This window comes from Schistocerca cancellata, chromosome 2 (genome assembly GCF_023864275.1).
Source record: "Schistocerca cancellata isolate TAMUIC-IGC-003103 chromosome 2, iqSchCanc2.1, whole genome shotgun sequence".
Lineage (NCBI taxonomy): Eukaryota > Metazoa > Arthropoda > Insecta > Orthoptera > Acrididae > Schistocerca > Schistocerca cancellata.
Window position 1 is genome coordinate 577040434 of NC_064627.1, and position 20362 is coordinate 577060795.

General features: G+C 44.0%; 1 protein-coding gene across 2 annotated transcripts in view; it reads left to right on the plus strand.

Moving 5' to 3' along the window:
- Nucleotides 1-20362, plus strand: part of LOC126162181 (inositol polyphosphate multikinase) — a 362534-nt gene that overhangs the window by 102765 nt on the left and 239407 nt on the right. For both annotated transcript variants that reach the window (XM_049918502.1, XM_049918503.1), the window contains exon 2: nucleotides 19250-19382. The gene's annotated coding sequence lies outside the window, so the exon portion shown is untranslated. The remainder of the gene's footprint in view (nucleotides 1-19249; nucleotides 19383-20362) is intronic.

The following is a 20362-nucleotide window of genomic DNA, read 5'->3' on the forward strand; positions in this document are numbered from 1 at the left end:
AGTTGGCATCCCTTCGCTCCCAGCTTCAGGCAGTGTTGGCTTCGGTCACACAGCTTGAGGCTGTTGCCAATGGGCATCACTGTGGGGGTCCGGATGGGGGTTTGTCGGGGACGGCCAGCTCGTCCCACGCATCCCCCGATCGGACTACGACTGTGGTTGCCCGGGATACTGCCCGCATTGAGGCTGATCCCTCACCTGTGGTAGAGTGGGAGGTCGTCTCAAGGTGTGGCAGGGGGCGAAAGACATTCCGGAGGGCTGAACGGAAGGCCTCTCCAGTTTGTCTGACGAACCGGTTTCAGGCTCTGTCTCAGGCTGATACTGATCTTCAGCCTGACATGGCTGCTTGTCCTGTTCCAGAGGTTGCCCCTCAGTCTGCAAGATCCGGGCAGTAGCAGAGGGTGGGCTTACTGGTAGTTGGGAGCTCCAACGTCAGGCGCGTAATGGGGCCCCTTAGGGATATGGCAGCAAGGGAGGGGAAGAAAACCAAAGTGCACTCCGTGTGCATACCGGGGGGAGTCATTCCAGATGTGGAAAGGGTCCTTCCGGATGCCATGAAGGGTACAGGGTGCACCCATCTGCAGGTGGTCGCTCATGTCGGCACCAATGATGTGTGTCGCTATGGATCGGAGGAAATCCTCTCTGGCTTCCGGCGGCTATCTGATTTGGTGAAGACTGCCAGTCTCGCTAGCGGGATGAAAGCAGAGCTCACCATCTGCAGCATCGTCGACAGGACTGACTGCGGACCTTTGGTACAGAGCCGAGTGGAGGGTCTGAATCAGAGGTTGAGACGGTTCTGCGACCATGTGGGCTGCAGATTCCTCGACTTGCGCCATAGGGTGGTGGGGTTTCGGGTTCCGCTGGATAGGTCAGGAGTCCACTACACGCAACAAGCGGCTACACGGGTAGCAGGGGTTGTGTGGCGTGGGCTGGGCGGTTTTTTAGGTTAGATGGCCTCGGGCAAGTGCAGAAAGGGCAACAGCCTCAACGGGTGCGGGGCAAAGTCAGGACATGCGGGGACCAAGCAGCAATCGGTATTGTAATTGTAAACTGTCGAAGCTGCGTTGGTAAAGTACCGGAACTTCAAGCGCTGATAGAAAGCACCGAAGCTGAAATCGTTATAGGTACAGAAAGCTGGCTGAAGCCAGAGATAAATTCTGCCGAAATTTTTACAAAGGCACAGACGGTGTTTAGAAAGGATAGATTGCATGCAACCGGTGGCGGAGTGTTCGTCGCTGTTAGTAGTAGTTTATCCTGTAGTGAAGTAGAAGTGGATAGTTCCTGTGAATTATTATGGGTGGAGGTTACACTCAACAACCGAGCAAGGTTAATAATTGGCTCCTTTTACCGACCCCCCGACTCAGCAGCATTAGTGGCAGAACAACTGAGAGAAAATTTGGAATACATTTCACATAAATTTTCTCAGCATGTTATGGTCTTAGGTGGAGATTTCAATTTACCAGATATAGACTGGGACACTCAGATGTTTAGGACGGGTGGTAGGGACAGAGCATCGAGTGACATTATACTGAGTGCACTATCCGAAAATTACCTCGAGCAATTAAACAGAGAACCGACTCGTGGAGATAACATCTTGGACCTACTGATAACAAACAGACCCGAACTTTTCGACTCTGTAAGTGCAGAACAGGGAATCAGTGATCATAAGGCCGTTGCAGCATCCCTGAATATGGAAGTTAATAGGAATATAAAAAAAGGGAGGAAGGTTTATCTGTTTAGCAAGAGTAATAGAAGGCAGATTTCAGACTACCTAACAGATCAAAACGAAAATTTCTGTTCCGACACTGACAATGTTGAGTGTTTATGGAAAAAGTTCAAGGCAACCGTTAAATGCGTTTTAGACAGGTACGTGCCGAGCAAAACTGTGAGGGACGGGAAAAACCCACCGTGGTACAACAACAAAGTTAGGAAACTACTGCGAAAGCAAAGAGAGCTTCACTCCAAGTTTAAACGCAGCCAAAACCTCTCAGACAAACAGAAGCTAAACGATGTCAAAGTTAGCGTAAGGAGGGCTATGCGTGAAGCGTTCAGTGAATTCGAAAGTAAAATACTAGGTACCGACTTGACAGAAAATCCTAGGAAGTTCTGGTCTTACGTTAAATCAGTAAGTGGCTCGAAACATCATGTCCAGACACTCTGGGATGATGATGGCATTGAAACAGAGGATGACAAGCGTAAAGCTGAAATACTAAACACCTTTTTCCAAAGCTGTTTCACAGAGGAAGACCGCACTGCAGTTCCTTCTCTAAATCCTCGCACCAACGAAAAAATGGCTGACATTGAAATAAGTGTCCAAGGAATAGAAAAGCAACTGGAATCACTCAACAGAGGAAAGTCCACTGGACCTGACGAGATACCAATTCGATTCTACACAGAGTACGCGAAAGAACTTGCCCCCCTTCTAACAGCCGTGTACCGCAAGTCTCTAGAGGAACAGAAGGTTCCAAATGATTGGAAAAGAGCACAGGTAGTCCCAGTCTTCAAGAAGGGTCGTCGAGCAGATGCGCAAAACTATAGACCTATCTCTCTGACGTCGATCTGTTGTAGAATTTTAGAACATGTCTTTTGCTCGAGTATCATGTCGTTTTTGGAAACTCAGAATCTACTATGTAGGAATCAACATGGATTCCGGAAACAGCGATCGTGTGAAACCCAACTCGCATTATTTGTTCATGAAACCCAGAAAATATTAGATACAGGCTCCCAGGTAGATGCCATTTTCCTTGACTTCCGGAAGGCGTTCGATACAGTTCCGCACTGTCGTCTGATAAACAAAGTAAGAGCCTACGGAATATCAGACCAGCTGTGTGGCTGGATTGAAGAGTTTTTAGCAAACAGAACACAGCATGTTGTTCTCAATGGAGAGACATCTACAGACGTTAAAGTAACCTCTGGCGTGCCACAGGGGAGTGTTATGGGACCATTGCTTTTCACAATATATATAAATGACCTAGTAGATAGTGTCGGAAGTTCCATGCGGCTTTTCGCGGATGATGCTGTAGTATACAGAGAAGTTGCAGCATTAGAAAATTGTAGCGAAATGCAGGAAGATCTGCAGCGGATAGGCACTTGGTGCAGGGAGTGGCAACTGACCCTTAACATAGACAAATGTAATGTATTGCGAATACATAGAAAGAAGGATCCTTCATTGTATGATTATATGATAGCGGAACAAACACTGGTAGCAGTTACTTCTGTAAAATATCTGGGAGTATGCGTGCGGAACGATTTGAAGTGGAATGATCATATAAAATTAATTGTTGGTAAGGCGGGTACCAGGTTGAGATTCATTGGGAGAGTCCTTAGAAAATGTAGTCCATCAACAAAGGAGGTGGCTTACAAAACACTCGTTCGACCTATACTTGAGTATTGCTCATCAGTGTGGGATCCGTACCAGATCGGGTTGACGGAGGAGATAGAGAAGATCCAAAGAAGAGCGGCGCGTTTCGTCACAGGGTTATTTGGTAACCGTGATAGCGTTACGGAGATGTTTAACAAACTCAAGTGGCAGACTCTGCAAGAGAGGCGCTCTGCATCGCGGTGTAGCTTGCTCGCCAGGTTTCGAGAGGGTGCGTTTCTGGATGAGGTATCGAATATATTGCTTCCCCCTACTTATACCTCCCGAGGAGATCACGAATGTAAAATTAGAGAGATTAGAGCGCGCACAGAGGCTTTCAGACAGTCGTTCTTCCCGCGAACCATACGCGACTGGAACAGGAAAGGGAGATAATGACAGTGGCACGTAAAGTGCCCTCCGCCACACACCGTTGGGTGGCTTGCGGAGTATAAATGTAGATGTAGATGTAGACCGCTACGGACGCAGGTTCGAATCCTGCCTCGGGCATGGATGTGTGTGATGTCCTTAGGTTAGTTAGGTTTAAGTAGTTCTAAGTTCTAGGGGACTGATGACCTCAGAAGTTAAGTCCCATATTGCTCAGAGCCATTTGAACCACTTTTTTTTTTTTTTTGCGGATGTCCCTCCAACAGCATTCTTTGAATCACATTGTGTTAGATCGATGGGTGAGAATTTTAATGTAGAGTACCCGGTTACAAACAATTGAATATCGTGCGTACTTTAATCACTGTACTTTACGAAAAAAGAAAGAAATAGAATTTTCACAGATTGCGAATGACGTCAAGATATTTTCTTAATATAGAGTCGAAATGCTGACTTAATTGTAGTTTATTGTGTGTGTGAATGCAATAAACTGTTTAATGGTTCTTGTGTAATAAGGCTCTAAAGTACCACACAGCCATTAGATACTAAATTAGAAGCATTATGACGTGTGTTTATAGCTTCGGTCGGTCTATTAAAGACAAAGGCAGTTATTAAGACACATCAATATGGGCGTGAAGTCGCCTGGAAATCCTCACAAGTACATCGTAGACGCATGCGGAATTTTGTTGCACGTAGTCGAATTCTACTGGCCTCTTTTGAAAGCTGTTATACAGGAAAGGTAGAGCGCACCTCGGTTTCGTAGAAACCTTATTGTATTGCTGTAGAAGCTCAATCTGGAATTTTAAATTTTATGGCACGTAAGCATACAAATCTGAATCTGAAAGACAAAATAAGATAACTGGCAATTTTTTTATTGCGCGTCAGTACGAGGATATCCCCGTTATTGTATGATTACACGATCTCCGAGCAATCAGCAGTCCGATCTGGAAGTATGCGTACGGAGCGGCATGGAGTGAAACGACCACGTGCTTGTCTAGATGCAGGGACATGACAAACTCCTAGATGGCAGAAGACCATGAGATCATTATCTATCACGTGACTAGCCTAGCCACTCCAACTGTTGCTCTGCGGCACTCTGTAACAATTTCTTGTACTGTATGAGATTACATTTGTGTACACTAGTAGATACAACTTGAAAGTTGCGAAACCGATTATGTGACTCTATAATCGGCTTAAATAAATACAGCTACAGCGGACTTTCGGACTATTCATTCAGTTTTATATTTTAATAGTTTTAACATCTATATTTAAACACCTGTTCTATTGTATGAATTTGTCAATCAATCATGTGTAACTATTTTAGCTGTGGCTGTCCTAGTTTTAAAATCACAGTTTTGGGGCAAAGTTATTTGTTTTCAGGGCATTCCGATACCTTTTAAGAGGAGGCTAGTTGATTTATTTTGCGTATGCAAACAACATCAGCAAATTGTTTACAATATTTCCACATTTGCCTCATCATCAGAATTTTCATAATTAATTTTATGTCTCTGATTTACACATCACAGTAAATTTCCTCTCTCTCTTGATTTAATGCTTATTTTAGTGAGGCAACATTATTGTAATAGTCTTGGCTTAAAGAGTCTCAACTTGCCAACTGTTTGCTTTCACATGTTGGAACAAGTCGCAACTTGCTAGAACAAGTTTCAAATTGCTTAGTTGATATCACGATTAGACTTGCTGATGTCCGTGCGTGAGCACTGGCGCAGCCTCCAAGCATGTCACATTTCGCCGAGTATGCTGCAATACTCATCGGTAACAAAATATAAAATTGTGACATATGGGCACTTTGTTTCATTTTGTTGTTATTTGTTATGTGTAACAACCTACTTCTCCTTGTGAAAGCAACATGAAAAATCACAAAAAGTGAACAAACAGAGGCACAACATCTAAAGAAACAAATAAGGAAAGAGCAAAAGAAGTAATAGTTGGGTCTTCACTTAGGAAAACCACTAATAATATGAAATACACTTCATGACACTACAGCGGTTCTATTGAAAAATGAAAACTGATTCTGCTGGTAATAATATTTTATATAAATTACTTGAGTGAATATTTTACAGTGATTTAATTTCCAATTTTGCTGGCATCATCCAGAGCAAGCACAGTAAAACAATATGTCAAAGAACGTTGAGTACAATAATTAAGCTCGCCCGGCTAGCCGCGCGGTTTTTAAGGCGGTTTTCCATCTGCCTTTGCGAATGCGGGCTGGTTCCCCTTTTTCTGCCTCAGTTACATTATGTAGGCGATTGCTGCGCGAACACCGTCTCCAGGTACGCATACACCTTAATTACTCTACCACGCAAGCAATTGGGTTTACACTCGTCTGGTATGAGACGTTCCCAGGGAGGGGGGGGGGGGGGAATCCACTGGGGCAGAACCGCACAATAACCCTGGGTTCGGTGTGCGGCGGCGGTGGGGCGGGTGGACTGCTGTGGCCTGTTGTGGGGTTGTGAACCACTGATGGCTACGGCTGGATGAAGCCTCTCCGTCGTTTCTAGGTCCCAGTTACAATATACAACACACACACAATAATTATATAGTCTTTTACCAACAATTAACGGAGATATTGTATTATTCTCAATTTCAGCCCCTAATCCAGCTGTGCCTTATATTGGACACAAAAAAATCTTACCAAGTTTCATTAGAACCTTCATGAAATATTGCTGCAAAATAGGCAATCTGAAGCTGACTCTGTACTGGGAAAAGCATTTAAACCTTTTTCTCAAACGCTTCGGAGATTGGGACAGCTTTTCCGAAAGTAGAAGAAGGCAGACCAAGATGCAAGATGTAGAAGACATTAATGCCAAGTAAAGTAAAGTAAATGGTGAGGTATTGAAGGAGAAGAATGATGATTTTGATGAGATTTATGATGGCGATGGAGATGATTTTGACGAGGAAGACGATGTTCACGATTGGCAGAAGGTCTCCAATGAATTAGCCGGCTTGGTGGCCGAGCGGTTCTAGGCGCTTCAGACCGGAAGCGCGCGACTGCTACGGTCGCAGGTTCGAATCCTGCCTCGGGCATGGATGTGTGTGATGTCCTTAGGTCAGTTTGGTTTAATTAGTTCTAAGTTCTAGGGGACTGATGACCTCAGATGTTAAGTCCCATAGTACTCAGAGCCATTTGAAGCATCTCCAATGAATTGCCAGCAGATGTCATCCGGAATTTCCTGAATGAAGTGATATAGAAATTAGTTTTCTTGCTATCGTCGAAAGTATTTACATAATTTTACAATAAATAGAAAAGTATTGTGTATAACTGCTGTATTTACCTATGCTATTACGTAAGCAATGCTTCTTGTCCAAATGGAACTACACACTACAGCATTCTTACGTGTAGTTCTAATGAACACAATAGGTTGCTTATGCAACTACGTAGTATATATTGGGTTGGTGTTTTCCCGTAAGTTTAATAAACATAACAGAGACGTTAGTCGTAAATAATGTCTTCTCCGTCAGTATTTATAACAGCCAACTTTTCGATTCCGCGACTGTAGAAATCAAGTCGTTTTGGGGCAAGAATTCGTCGGGCCATGTTCGGAGCGCATTATCACTCGGAAAGGAAATTCCTTGAAGATTGTTCGCTAGAGAGACGAAAAGGTGAAAATGTGAGGGCGCAAAATCAGGTGAATAGGCTGGGTGCGGAATGACTTCCCAACCCATCACCTCTACAGCGTTTTTTGCCAATCTAGCAGAATATGGGCGGCCGTTATCGCGGAGTAACATCACTTCACGCAGCCCTCCTGGCCGTTGTTCTCAGACTGCGTATGGAAGACCTCTCAGTTGTTCACAATAAATGTCAGCAGTGATGGTTACACTTCGGGAAAGCAATTCGTAGTAGACCATATCGTCGCTGTTCCACCAGATGCGTAACATTATCTTTTGTGGATGCACGCAGGTCTTTCTACGGGGAGTTGCTGATTTGTTTGGACTCAGGTATTTCTTTCTTTTCTTTATGTTAGCATAAAGATACCATTTCTCGTCTCTAGTAACGATAAAGGGAAAAATGGTCAGTGTTGTTGATGAGCCAATTTATGATGAGCAAGTAGAGGCGCACATATGACAACCCGCTGATTTTTGTGATTTTGGCTCAGAGCATGTGGTAACCATACATCAGATTTTTGAAGCTACCACAATACATACAAATGTAGCACGATGGTGGAATGATGACGGTTCATCACATTTGCCAGTTCTCGATTACACTGACGTGGATAATTGTGGATTAATGCGTTTAAATCAAACACCGAAACTCTCCCTGAGCGGCCGGCCGGGGTGGCCGAGCGGTTCTAGGAGGTACAGTCTGGAACCGCGCGACCGCTGCGGTCGCAGGTCCCAATCTTGCATCGGGTATGGATGTGTGTGATGTCCTTAGCTTAGTTAGGTTTAAGTAGTTCTAAGTTCTAGGGGACTGATGACCTTAGCAGTTAAGTCCCATAGTGCTCAGAGCCATTTGAACCATTTTGAATATCCCTGAGCGTGGAGAATCATTAATGTCAAAACGATCCTCGTTGAAACGAGAAAATCAACCAGAAGAATATGTCGTAAATGTTCCGATGTCTCCACCTGGCACTCCATTTTCTAGCATCCACAGCTCCACTCACTGTCTCCAATTGACTAAATGACAATTTGTAAACTTAAATAGTAAATAAACCTACAGCAATCGGAATACCAACTAGCAAAACAAAACCGCTACGAACTTGTTCACGAACCCAATGCAACAGTTATCTTCAATGCTTTTCTTCCGACTGCAAAATATTGTTTATATTTCTTTTTTTTTTTTCACTTTGCTTTTAGATCTCAAGGTGATCGGCTCTGATCGAACTAGTCATAGCAAATATAAATAAATAAATGTGATAAATATATGTGCAATTGAGACGCAAATGTAAAACAATGCATTTTAAATACCAAAATGGGAGCTGAACTTCTCGTGACGAATACGTCGGTAATAGGGAATTACTGCAGATATATTCGCATCTGTGCAGGTCTCCAATCACAGTCTGCACTGCTATGGAATCAAACGAAACTTCGATGCCTGCAAACATTTTATTATGCTTTGCTGTGACAGTAGAGACGTGTTGATCTCGCAATGGCGCTCATCTTCCGTCCCCCCGCCGCCCCCCTTTTTCACAGATCCCCCCCCCTCCCTCACACACACACACTTACAATACACACAGCACACAAATATCGGCGCTCAGACATGGACATAAATTTCCGCTGAACGGAGGCGCGAATGTGTTTCGCTGTCTCAGGCGGAGCGGTAGCTGTGTGTGTCGCAACACAGGTTCCTGAAGCGGCCTCGGACGCGACATCTCGGCCGTTAGGGACGACGGCGGCTGTTCTGTCCCGCAGACTTGAGTCTGAAGTTTCACCAGCGGCCAGACAGCGCCGTCACGCTGGTGGACGCACCACACACTGCAGCCGGCCTCCACAACAGGGCTTTTGTTTCGCCGTGCAGCCAGGAGGCGTGGCGAGGCCGCGCGGTGATTGCGGCTATCAGGTTCGCTCAGGGAAACTGGGAATTGGCAGGCCCACACGCGCGCGCTTCCACGCCGCGGCCGTCCTTGCATAAATGAGCCTACAAATACGTCTCTCTCTCTTTCAAACAATCGATCTCTTTCCCTCTTTTTTTTTTGTCCGGTGCAACTTGAGGCGTCATATCGCGTACAGGAGGCAGTGCTTGGCTTAACTAGTATTCAGCAGGAAAGCTTTCTCTTCCGTCACGTCATGAACATTTAAAGAGGGAAAATTAAGATTAACGGCCCGTCGACGACGACGTCATCAAAGACGGAGCGTAAGTTCGAATTGGACAAAACGGGGTGATCTTTTCGAAAGAAGTGTGCTGCGTTTGCCTTAAAGCGATTTAGGGAAATCACGAATAAACTACACTGGTATAGTTGGTCGTGGGTTTTAATCCTGCACATCCAGATTCCGAAAGTAAGTTGACATAAGACGAGTAACAAAACACTGATGTGTGGATTCGCTTCTGATGTAAGCACACCAGATAAATAATTGGTCTCCTCAAGGAGACATCACGATCATACCTCGTACCTCCGCCTCTTGCGTTGATAGTGGCCTCAATTTGCCAAGAACGGAGGTACAAAATTTGCCAAGAACGGAGGTACACAATTCTGTTCAGGTATGGCAGATCCAGCTGAAGCGGCGCATTGATGACTAGGCCCCTTTGAGCACCCAAACTGCAGCGGCGTTGATTACAACGTCTCACCCTTTGTTCCAAACAGTCCCAGACAGTTTCTGTGGGATTAAGATCGGTTGATTTAACGAGGCAGTCGAGGTGCAGTTGCGTGCTTGAGTCTTCGTGAAACCAGGAACGTATCCACAGAGAACCTGTGAAGATGGCCGTTGTCGTCTTGGGAGACGGAACTATCTACACAATCTACGATAATGATCGAAGCAGAAGAAATGAATTAAAATTTGTGCTGCGGCCGGGACTCTAACGCAGATCTTCTTGCTTGCTAGGCAGAAATGCTAACCATTACACCACCGCAGCACAATGGTCAATATTGCTGCATGGGGTAGTTCGTGCAACAATGTTGACTGTTGTACTGCGGTGGTATTATGGTTAGCATTTCTGCCTAGTAAGCAAGAAGACCCGGGTTCGAGTCCCGGCAGCAGCACAAATTTTAATTCATTTCTTCTGTATCGATCATTAACGTAGATAATGATGAGACTTAAATGTCTCAGGGAAACAATTATAATATCTACACAATAGCCATCATGCAGATGTAGAAGTCATAGTTTGTTGTTCTCGACTGCGAGTGTTCATTGGAGACAAGGGTATCGTCAGGAGTATAGGAGTACCCCAGGAAAGTATGATCTGACGCTATTGTTTCCAATACGTAAATGACATGGAGGATAATATGGGCAGCAATCTGCAGTTGTTTGCTGATGATGCTGTGGTGTACGGGTTCAAAAATGGTTCAAATGGCTCTGAGCAATATGGGACTTAACTCTTAAGGTCATCAGTCCCCTAGAACTTAGAACTACTTAAACCTAACTAACCTAAGGACATCATACAACCATGACCGAGACAGGATTCGAACCTACTACCGTAGCGGTCGCGCGGTTCCAGACTGTAGCGCCTAGATGTAGTGTACGGGAAACTGTCGAAGATGACTGACTGTAGGATGATAGAAGACACTTGGACAAAATTTCTAGTCGATGTGATGAATTGCAGCTGGCTCCAAAAGTACAAAAATGTAGGTTAATGCGGATGAGTGGGAGAAACAAACCCGAAAGTTCAGATACAGCATTAGTAGTGTCGTGCTTGACACAGTCGCGTCTTTTAGATTTCTGGGCGTAACGCTGCAAAGTGATGTGAGATGGATTGAACACTTGAGGATTGTAGTAGGGAAGGTGAATGGTTGACTTGGTTTATTGGGAGGGTTTTGGGAAAGTGTGGTTCATCCGTACAGGAGACCGCATATAGGACGTTGGTGTGACCTATTCTTGAGTACTGTTCGAGTGATGGGATCCGCACAAGGCCGGACAGAAGGAAGACATCGAAGCAATTCAGAGGAAGGCTTCTAGATTTGTTACCGGTAGTCTCGAACAACACGTAAGTCTTACGGAGATACTTCAGGATCTCGGATGGAATCCCTGCAGGAAAGGTGAAGTTCTTTTCGAGGAACACTGTTGGGAAAATTGAGGGAACCAGCATTTGAATCTGATTGCAGAACGATACTACTGCCACCAACATACATTCCTCGTAAGGACCACGAAGATAAGATACGAGAAACCAGGGTTCAAACAGAGGCATATGTGCGAGTGGAACATGAAAGGAAACGACTAGTTGTGATACAGGGTACCCTCCCCCACGCACCTACGGTGGCCTGCGGTTTATATATGCAGCTATAGATGTGGAACAAATGCTAATGATGGCATAAACATCCTGATTCCTGTTTACGATGGACTGTGTGAATGATCCCAACTCACGGTACGAAAAACATCCGCAAAACATCAGTGAACCTCCTGTAGCCGGAACTACACACTTCATATACTGCGGGTTAGGCCCGTCGACACACGCGACGCCTCACGACATTTGAAAAGAGACAAAATCGCGATTCTCCGGACCACACTACACGCTTCCAGTCAGATGCTGCCCTGTTTCTATGTCTTTTGGTCCACTGAAGAAGTGCAGCTTTAAGTGTCGGTCTGAGCAATAACCTTTTTCGAGGTGCCACACTCTAAATGTCAACTGTACGCAGTTTCTTCTGCAATTTTCGCTCGGAAAGTGGTTTATTGACTTGTATTCACTGATAGCAGCAACTCCTGTCGGGTTTGTAACCGACTGCCAAGGTGTGATACTCGTCCTTGTCAGTTTAGACCACTGTTCTTACGCCGTACTGCACGGCTGCGAGTGGTACACCATTTGTTGGACTTCTGCCGTCGACACACCAACAAATCGGGAAACTTATGCAGGGTTAGGTCATGCGCACCTCCAGGGACGACAGCTCCTTTCTGTTATTGTTTCGCGTCTCCACGTCGTACATGTGACAACCGACTGGCAGACACAGCCGACTGGCAAGTCACTGGCATGACTTAGTCAAGGGTGGACGGTCACATGAAGCCTGCTTCCATTTCTACACCATCTGCATTACTCCATAGTGACCACAGTGCTTTCCTAAGGCGGTCTTCAAAATTTTGTCCAGCGATCTTACTTAACGGATCACAAAGGAGTGGCGGTTTTTTGTCATGCTGAAGTGGGTTCTCATTTAGCATCATTAATCTATGCCTAGTAGGTTCCACCACGGAGAAGTCAATAGCTGCAGATAGAAAATCAAAGCCACACTAATCACCACTGCACATAAACCGGAAAGAGTTTCTTCTCTCTCTTCTTTTTGATGGATCACAGTACTATTGTGATGGGCAAGAGTTCATAGCGTTTCTCCATAAGTTTAATAACACAACAGATACACATAACACAGACTTTACTCATCAATAATACATTCCCCTTCACTATTTACAACAGTCTGCCAACGCCGGGGTAACTTTTTCGACTGCACAACTATACAACTATAGGAATCATGTGCTTTTGAGGCGAAGGACTCGTCGAACCATGTTCGGAACGCACTTTCATCAGGAAAGGACGTTCCTTGAAGGTACGTAGATAGAGAGCGGGAAAGGTGAAAATCTCAGGGTGCAGGATCATGTGGATAAGGTGGGTGCTGCATGACTTCCCTACTCCTGTATACTGCTTTTGTCAGTCTTGCAGAATGCGGGTGGGCGTAATCGTGGAGTAGCGTCACTTCACGCTGTCTTCCTGGTCGTTGTTCTTGAACTGCGTCTAGGATACGTCTTAGTTTTTGACAATAAATGTCAGCAGTGGTGGTTACACCTCGGGGAAGCGATTCGTAGTACACCACACCGTCGCTGCTCCACCAGATGCGTAACATTCTCTTCATAAAGACACCGTTCTTCGTCACCAGTAACGACACAGGATAGGAATGGTCGGTGTTGTTCACGAGCCAATTGATGACGAGCAAGCAGAGACGCACATGTGGCCACATGCTGATTTTTGTGATTTTGGCTCAGAGCATGCGCCACCTGCACACTCGATTTTTGAACCTCCCCGCCGTTTCCAAATGCCGCATAGTGGTGGAATGATCACAGCTCATCATATCTGCCAGTTCTCGAGTACACAGACATGGATATTTGTGAATTAATGCGCTTAAACGATCTTCATCAACCACCCGAAGGTCTTCCTTCATTAATGTCAAAATGATCCTCCTTAAAAATGAGAATGCCATTTTCCTGCTGTGGTCTGTCCTGTGACATTATCCACATACACGTCGCAAATGTTTCAGGCTGCTGTCACCACCCTAGACCTCAAACAAAAGTATATGTCGGAAATGTTCCGATTTCCCGAATTAGTGCAGCCATCTAATATTTCCCATTACTTTTGTAGTCCCATTTTAAGAAATCAAGATCGTGGATATTGCTGTCAAAAATAACTTTTATCGGATAGTTAATAATATGGGAGGGAAGGACAGTATTTGACGCTACGTCGGCGATGTGACCGTAGGGACGAAGCGCAAATTCGAATGGTGAAGGACAGGGCTGAATCTCTGGATCTCGGTCGTGTCCTTTTCAAAGAAGAATTCCCGACATTTAACTTAAGCGAATTAGGGAAACCATGGAAAATCTCAATATGGATGGGTAGCCGGGGATTTAAATCGCCGTTCTCGCGAATGTGAGTCTAGTGTCTTACTACTGCCTTACCTTGCTCGTGATGGAGACTCGAATTGCGTTTGCTCTTCCACAACTAACCACACCACTCATTCTTGCCATCGTTTCGTTGAATGTAGATAGTATTCTCTTCTCTGCCTGGTGTTTCTACCATCAAAAATTGTGACTGTATCTTTACAACCGAACGCTTTTTTTCATTACAACTATTTTAATTTATCGGACTAGAAATGTCACTCCTGATTTCATTGCTCCTCATATCATTACATTAATCGTTACTAAATTAACTGCGATTCCAAACTACGACAATATCACTTTCCAAAACTCTGCCCGCCTGCTTAGGTGAGTAGTAAGGTGTTTTCTTACCATGCAGTGGGCCCGGGTTCGATTTCCTGCTGGGTTGGAGATCTTCTCTGCTTATGGACCGAGTGTTGTGCTCTCCTCATCATCATTTCGTCATCGCCGACGAGCAAGTCGCCCATTGTGGTGTCACCTGAATAAGATTTGCACCCGGCGGCCGAACTTTCCCGTATGGGGCCTCCCGACGATCAATACCATACGGTCATTTCATCTTGTCCAAAACTCTATCATATCTGTTCGTAATCAAAAACACAAAGTAATATCCGGAGGTTCGACATCCTTGTCAGAACTTCCGCAGTATGTCCTATTCTTTTCTTTTGACAGAATTTATTTTGCAGATAAATAAGACGTAAGAAACTTGGATGATACCTATCCCCCACCAACCTTTTCTTTGACAGTAATAAATGTGAGAAGCTACTTTCCTAATGACCCCTTACTCAACAAGAGTCTTCTTCACAAGAGAAGGTTCCCTGTTACCGTGTAGAGAACGACAAACAATACTGAAAGATTTAGAAAGATCCCATCAATGACCACGTAAAAGAATACAGCAGAGGAAAAAATGCATTCTTACCTCAGAATAATATATTGTTTAATACAATGCTAAGATATCATGCTTTACGAAGTATGTGTATCAAGCACGAATATATCGTCCCTTTTTCTTTCATTTCCCTATTTATCTACTACGACACACACAAATTACTAAGCACCACAAGCACGGCCAGTTATGTACAACAAACACATTTTAGAGAAATCATCAGTCTTGGAAGAAGGTAAAGTCAGTCACTTCCATTGATGTTTCACCGGAAAAGCATGCGCGAAGAAATAAAAGTTTAGTATTGAAAGTTATCTTGGCGGTGATGTCATTAGGAGACATCATGCTGGATTAACTCTCTACCGGCAAAGCATATCAATAAAATGAAGTCTATCCTTCTGCAGTATCACGATAACAGGTGGTAAATTAGAAGCATCGACAGAAACAAAAGATAAACCAGCAGATAGAATATCCAAGTGAAAGGGCGTGCCGGCCGGTGTGGCCGTGCGGTTCTAAGCGCTTCAGTTTGGAACCGCGTGACCGCTACGGTCGCAGGTTCGAATCCTGCCTCGGGCATGGATGTGTGTGATGTCCTTAGGTTAGTTAGGTTTAAGTAGTTCTAAGTTCTAGGGGACTGATGACCTCAGAAGTTGAGTCCCATAGTGCTCAGAGCCATTTTTGTAAGGGCGTAAGTGAAAGAAGTCGGACAGTGTACGGTTTTGATTCTCGGTTCTTCCAAATATTATCATTGAATACCTGAGACCAACAGCTGTCGCAGGGTAATTCACATACACTAAGCTCCACTGTTCAATAACATATTTCTATTTTACTTTGTGTAATATTAAAATATGTCCCAGATCGAAATATGAATCTAGACCCGATCCTTGCGCGGACTGGAAGTGGATTATCCGCATCCTATGTGTTGTTTCCAGAATGAAGACAACTATATTTGGTTCAGAAGCATTATACTGTTGCACAAAATAAATAATTGCAGTTTATTGACGACATACGGTTTTTAGCAGGTATTCATTGAAAAGGAGATTACACCAGACTAAAATGATGAGGAAAACAGCGACAAGCCAATCAAAGTAGGAAAAGTACAGAAAAAGTAATTGTCACCAGATTTCCTGTTTGACTTTTGAGACAATAGCTCAGATGTGCATCTTATTATTATTATCTTGTGGAACGTTGATTATCCTCACATATGAATCACTCTTCGAAGTTCCAGATACAGATGCAACATAGACAACTACCTCATTGCTCTCTGGTGTACAAGTAATTTCGAAAGCTGCTTGCCACACTGTTTCTCAGCGCCCTGGGCATAGAAATGACAACGGCGTACGAGACGATAAATTTACATCGAATATTTCATCTGGTATATGGACATCAGTATTTTCCCCCGATATATCGGGGCTTTATACACTGCCTGACAGAAAAACTAAAGCTCCAGAAGGGGAGCAGAAAAGTAAATGATACTTCACGGGTCGAGAAAGTATGTGGTGTTACTTTGTTGACTGCAGAATCGAGACACATTTACAAAGAAGCAGTGTGGGCCCACTTTTCAGTATGACGTTGCACTACCTCTGACTGGGATGATTGCTCTAGTTCCAGAAAATTCGATATTGAAGCTTTATGGGCACTGCCTAACGAGCCTAGCGCAGCAGCTAAGGTTCCCAGCTACCGCGCTGGCGGTAGGGATTCCATTCCTGGCTGTGTACTCCTTTTTTTCAATTTCATATCATAAAATAGTATATGCAGCTGAGGAAAGATTCTGCATACAGACGAAAGTACTGATCCCTAATTTTGACCTCGATTATGCAATTAATATCGATCGATCCGGTTGCCGGTATCAGTCGACGCACAGTAGATCCCTTGCAGAACAGGGAGCGAAATCCGTCCATGTGCAGAAGAAAGATCTGAGCAAAATCAGCCATCCATTCGTAGTACAGTATACTATAACTGCGTCAGGACAAAAATTACCCCACCAAAATGAAGTGCACTTTGCCATAGCTGTTTATTTTTACAGACAGGTTAAAATATTAAGGAAAAAATTCAAAATCGCTTAAGTCTAATAGAGAAATAGCTCAGAGGGAACATTCCATAAAAATACATTCTTTAATTCTGCATCAATTTAGTGCACCTTCTTCGCAGGGGTGATCAAATACGCGTGGTTCGCACCGAAGTTGATCGAAAAACCGACATTCTTTTTGAATTTAAACGAAATGTGCTTTCCGGTGTCGCTGCTGAAAAATCCGTGTGCCTGCAAGGTGCTAACTTCCATTGAATGTGCGTCGTTCTCTACGAATTTTTATTTCGGTTGGTTCCACAACAAGTACCACCCGGAATTCTGTTATAACATGGCAAGTGATGCAAACTATACCGAAAAAGACGATTCTGTAATTTGAAGAAAGTGTGGCTGTAATCACCGATTTACTGAAATTTCCTCTGCGAAAACGACTATTAATGAATAATTTTGCATGACATATACTTTTTAATGATCTTCTATACGATAAAACTGAAAAACGGAAAGAGAAAATACTCAGGCAAAATTGGAACCCGTAACGCCGGTGTGTTAGGCGCAAACCTTACCCACTGCGCTAAGCTCACTTGGTGGAAATATGATCAATATTGCGGGTATAGAAAGTATGCATTAAACTTCAACAAGGATTTTATCGGAAATTAGGGGCTGTCGCATGAAAGCCACTAATCAGGTAGTCAGAGCAGGTCCCTCTACAGCACATGGTTCAAATAGCTCTGAGCACTATGGGACTTAACATCTGAGGTCATCAGTCCCCTAGAACTTAGAACTACATAAACCTAACTAACCTAAGGACATCACGCACATCCATGCCCGAGGCAGGATTCGAACCTGCGACCGTAGCGGTCACGCGGTTCCAGACTGAAGAGCCTAGAGCCGGCCGGTGTGGCCGAGCGGTTCTAGGCGCTTCAGTCTGGAACTGCGCGACCGCTACGGTCGCAGGTTCGAATCCTGCCTCGGGCATGGATGTGTGTGATGTCCTTAGGTTAGTTAGGTTTAAGTAGTTCTAAGTTCTAGGGGACTGATGACTCAGATGTTAAGTCCCATAGTGCTCAGAACCATTTGAACCATTTTGAAGCGCCTAGAACCGCTCGGCCACAACGGCCGGCTCTACAAACATATCTAAGACTCATCAAAATCCGTGTTTAACAGGTCTCATTGTCCCCTTGTAAGTTCAAATCGCCGGTTATTCCCATTAATACTGGTTTATTGGTGAAGCCACATTCAATCGTGACACTATCAATAAAACTCGTGACCCTACGTCGCCGGTTCGACGAAAACTCGCGCGCCTTTGAGGAAACACATTTTCAAGAACGCTTCTCTGTAGATGGGTGGTGTGATATGATAGTCAACTGTGATTGAGTCTGTTATGTTACCGCATGGCCTCACAGGGTCCCGTTAAGAAGACTTTTTTGAAAACGAGCTTTCAGCATCATTTGACGAGGTTTCTTTGAATACAAGAATGGGTAGAGTCTTCTGGCATAACTGGGTCGCTGTACTTACTGGTCGTTAGGTGACATAGTTCAAACGTAACATTCCTCTTAAGATCGATCGACAGAAACGGTCACATGTTTCTTGGCTACTAAGGGAAACAGAAGAGACAAATTGATCGTTCAGATTATGAATATTTCTACCCCAATAAAAGAACGCAAAGATAACCTCAGAACAGCCACACGGGGTACTGTGTAGAGAATTTTAAAGTGCGGAGTTGGAGTTTATGAAAATCAACTCTGAACTTACTGTTTGCCTTTGCTTAACACCTTCACTGAATATTTCTTTGGGCTGTATTCTAACAGATGAAAAAATTGGACAAATATTATATGGAATGTTATATTCGAATTAGTGTATACTTTCGCCTCCTGGAATATTCCGTATTCTTTCTGAAATAGCTTGTGTACTCATGTTTCCTTAAATAACAACGTCGTGATTGAATCGGCAAAAAATGTGTATAATTTTGTTCACGAGCGACTAAGAGTGACACAAATATTTCGTATTAATAGTACACATTATTTGAATACAAAAATAAGGGTTTCGGGAACAGTCACGAGAAATAGAGCTACTGTTACGTTCTTCCATCCAATGAGAGGCATTGTATGCGCTCTACGAATGTCGTCTGCTACGCTTTTGTACTTGTAGTCTCAGTTCATTCCGCATCCGTACGGTATAGCTGGAATGTCTACCGGAAACGTAGTCCATCTGACGGGGTTTGCACTACGAGACGTAGCACATGGCAAAGCACATTGTAAGGAGCAAAGTGCTCCTCGTCAGCTATCATTGTGGATAAAAAAGCGTTTGAATGCTTATGCTTCCTTCAGCGACATGTACTGCTTTCTTGATAAACGCCATTTTTTGTTGACAGGTTGAATGCGGCGGAATCTAATACTGGCCCAAAGACAATATCTCTAGCAGCTGACTAGCAGTCAGTCAGAGAGGCTGAATCTGTCATCGCAGTTCCCTACAACATTAACCAGCATCTGATACAGAGGAGGAAGGTAAGATAAAAATGTATTTGAGACTATGACTCCCTGATTCTGACGAGGAAAATTGTAAGGTTGCTATCTCTTTGCTGTTCTCAGTTCTTTAAGGTCAAGACGTTTAGTTCAATCTTTCCTCTTTTCCATTTCTGTCCATCCTCTTTTTTGTTTTTGTTTCCTCAGGTAAATAGTTGCTTTTAAAAGTAATAGAAGGCTCCATCTGTGAATTTTGCACAACAAATTAGTCGTGAGTAAATGAAAATAAGTTTAGTGAGAAAATAGCAGCTTTTAGTGTTTATGATATAACTTGTCAGTATGTTGTTAGCAAGTGCGGACTTGCGAGTCCTGTTTGCGATTCTGCTATAGTGAGTGATACTTTTGAAGGACAAGCCCATACTGTGTCCCCGTACTGCCAAGTGCCGATGTCAGTGGTGTATTACAAAGAGATAGCCACGAATTATTGTACGCGTACAGTGCTAGTAAGTCATTAATTGCTTACTAAGCGCCTTTAATTTACAAAACTTCCACTTAATATTTAATTTTTTTGTAGCCGAAGTTATTTATTTTTTTCTTAGCCGATTGTACTGACGCACGCAACTATGGTAGGTAGGAAATGCCCATTATAATCCTGGCAGTGCAGTTGCTTTTCTCCACTAGTATTTAACTGGATAGCGGAGGAGAGAGGGCACCGTACAATTCGTGTTAATCAGACTGTGGTCTGATGCCCTGGATAAATCTCAAATCCTTTCACTGTCAGTCGTGGGACGATCCGTCTGTCGGACAGGTTCAGTAAACTCGGCGGCCCACATTAACAAGGCGATAGGATAGGCGGCTATGTGGGATTTCCGGCCGTGGTGTTTTCGACCCTTTTGTCGGTGCCGCAGGTCCTGTGAAACTTCCAAGCAAACAATTTTGCAACGTGGGTTTTCCGACCACCGCCTCCCGCACTGCTAATTTACGTCAGTCGTTCACCACCATTTTATTATTCCTTAATAGGT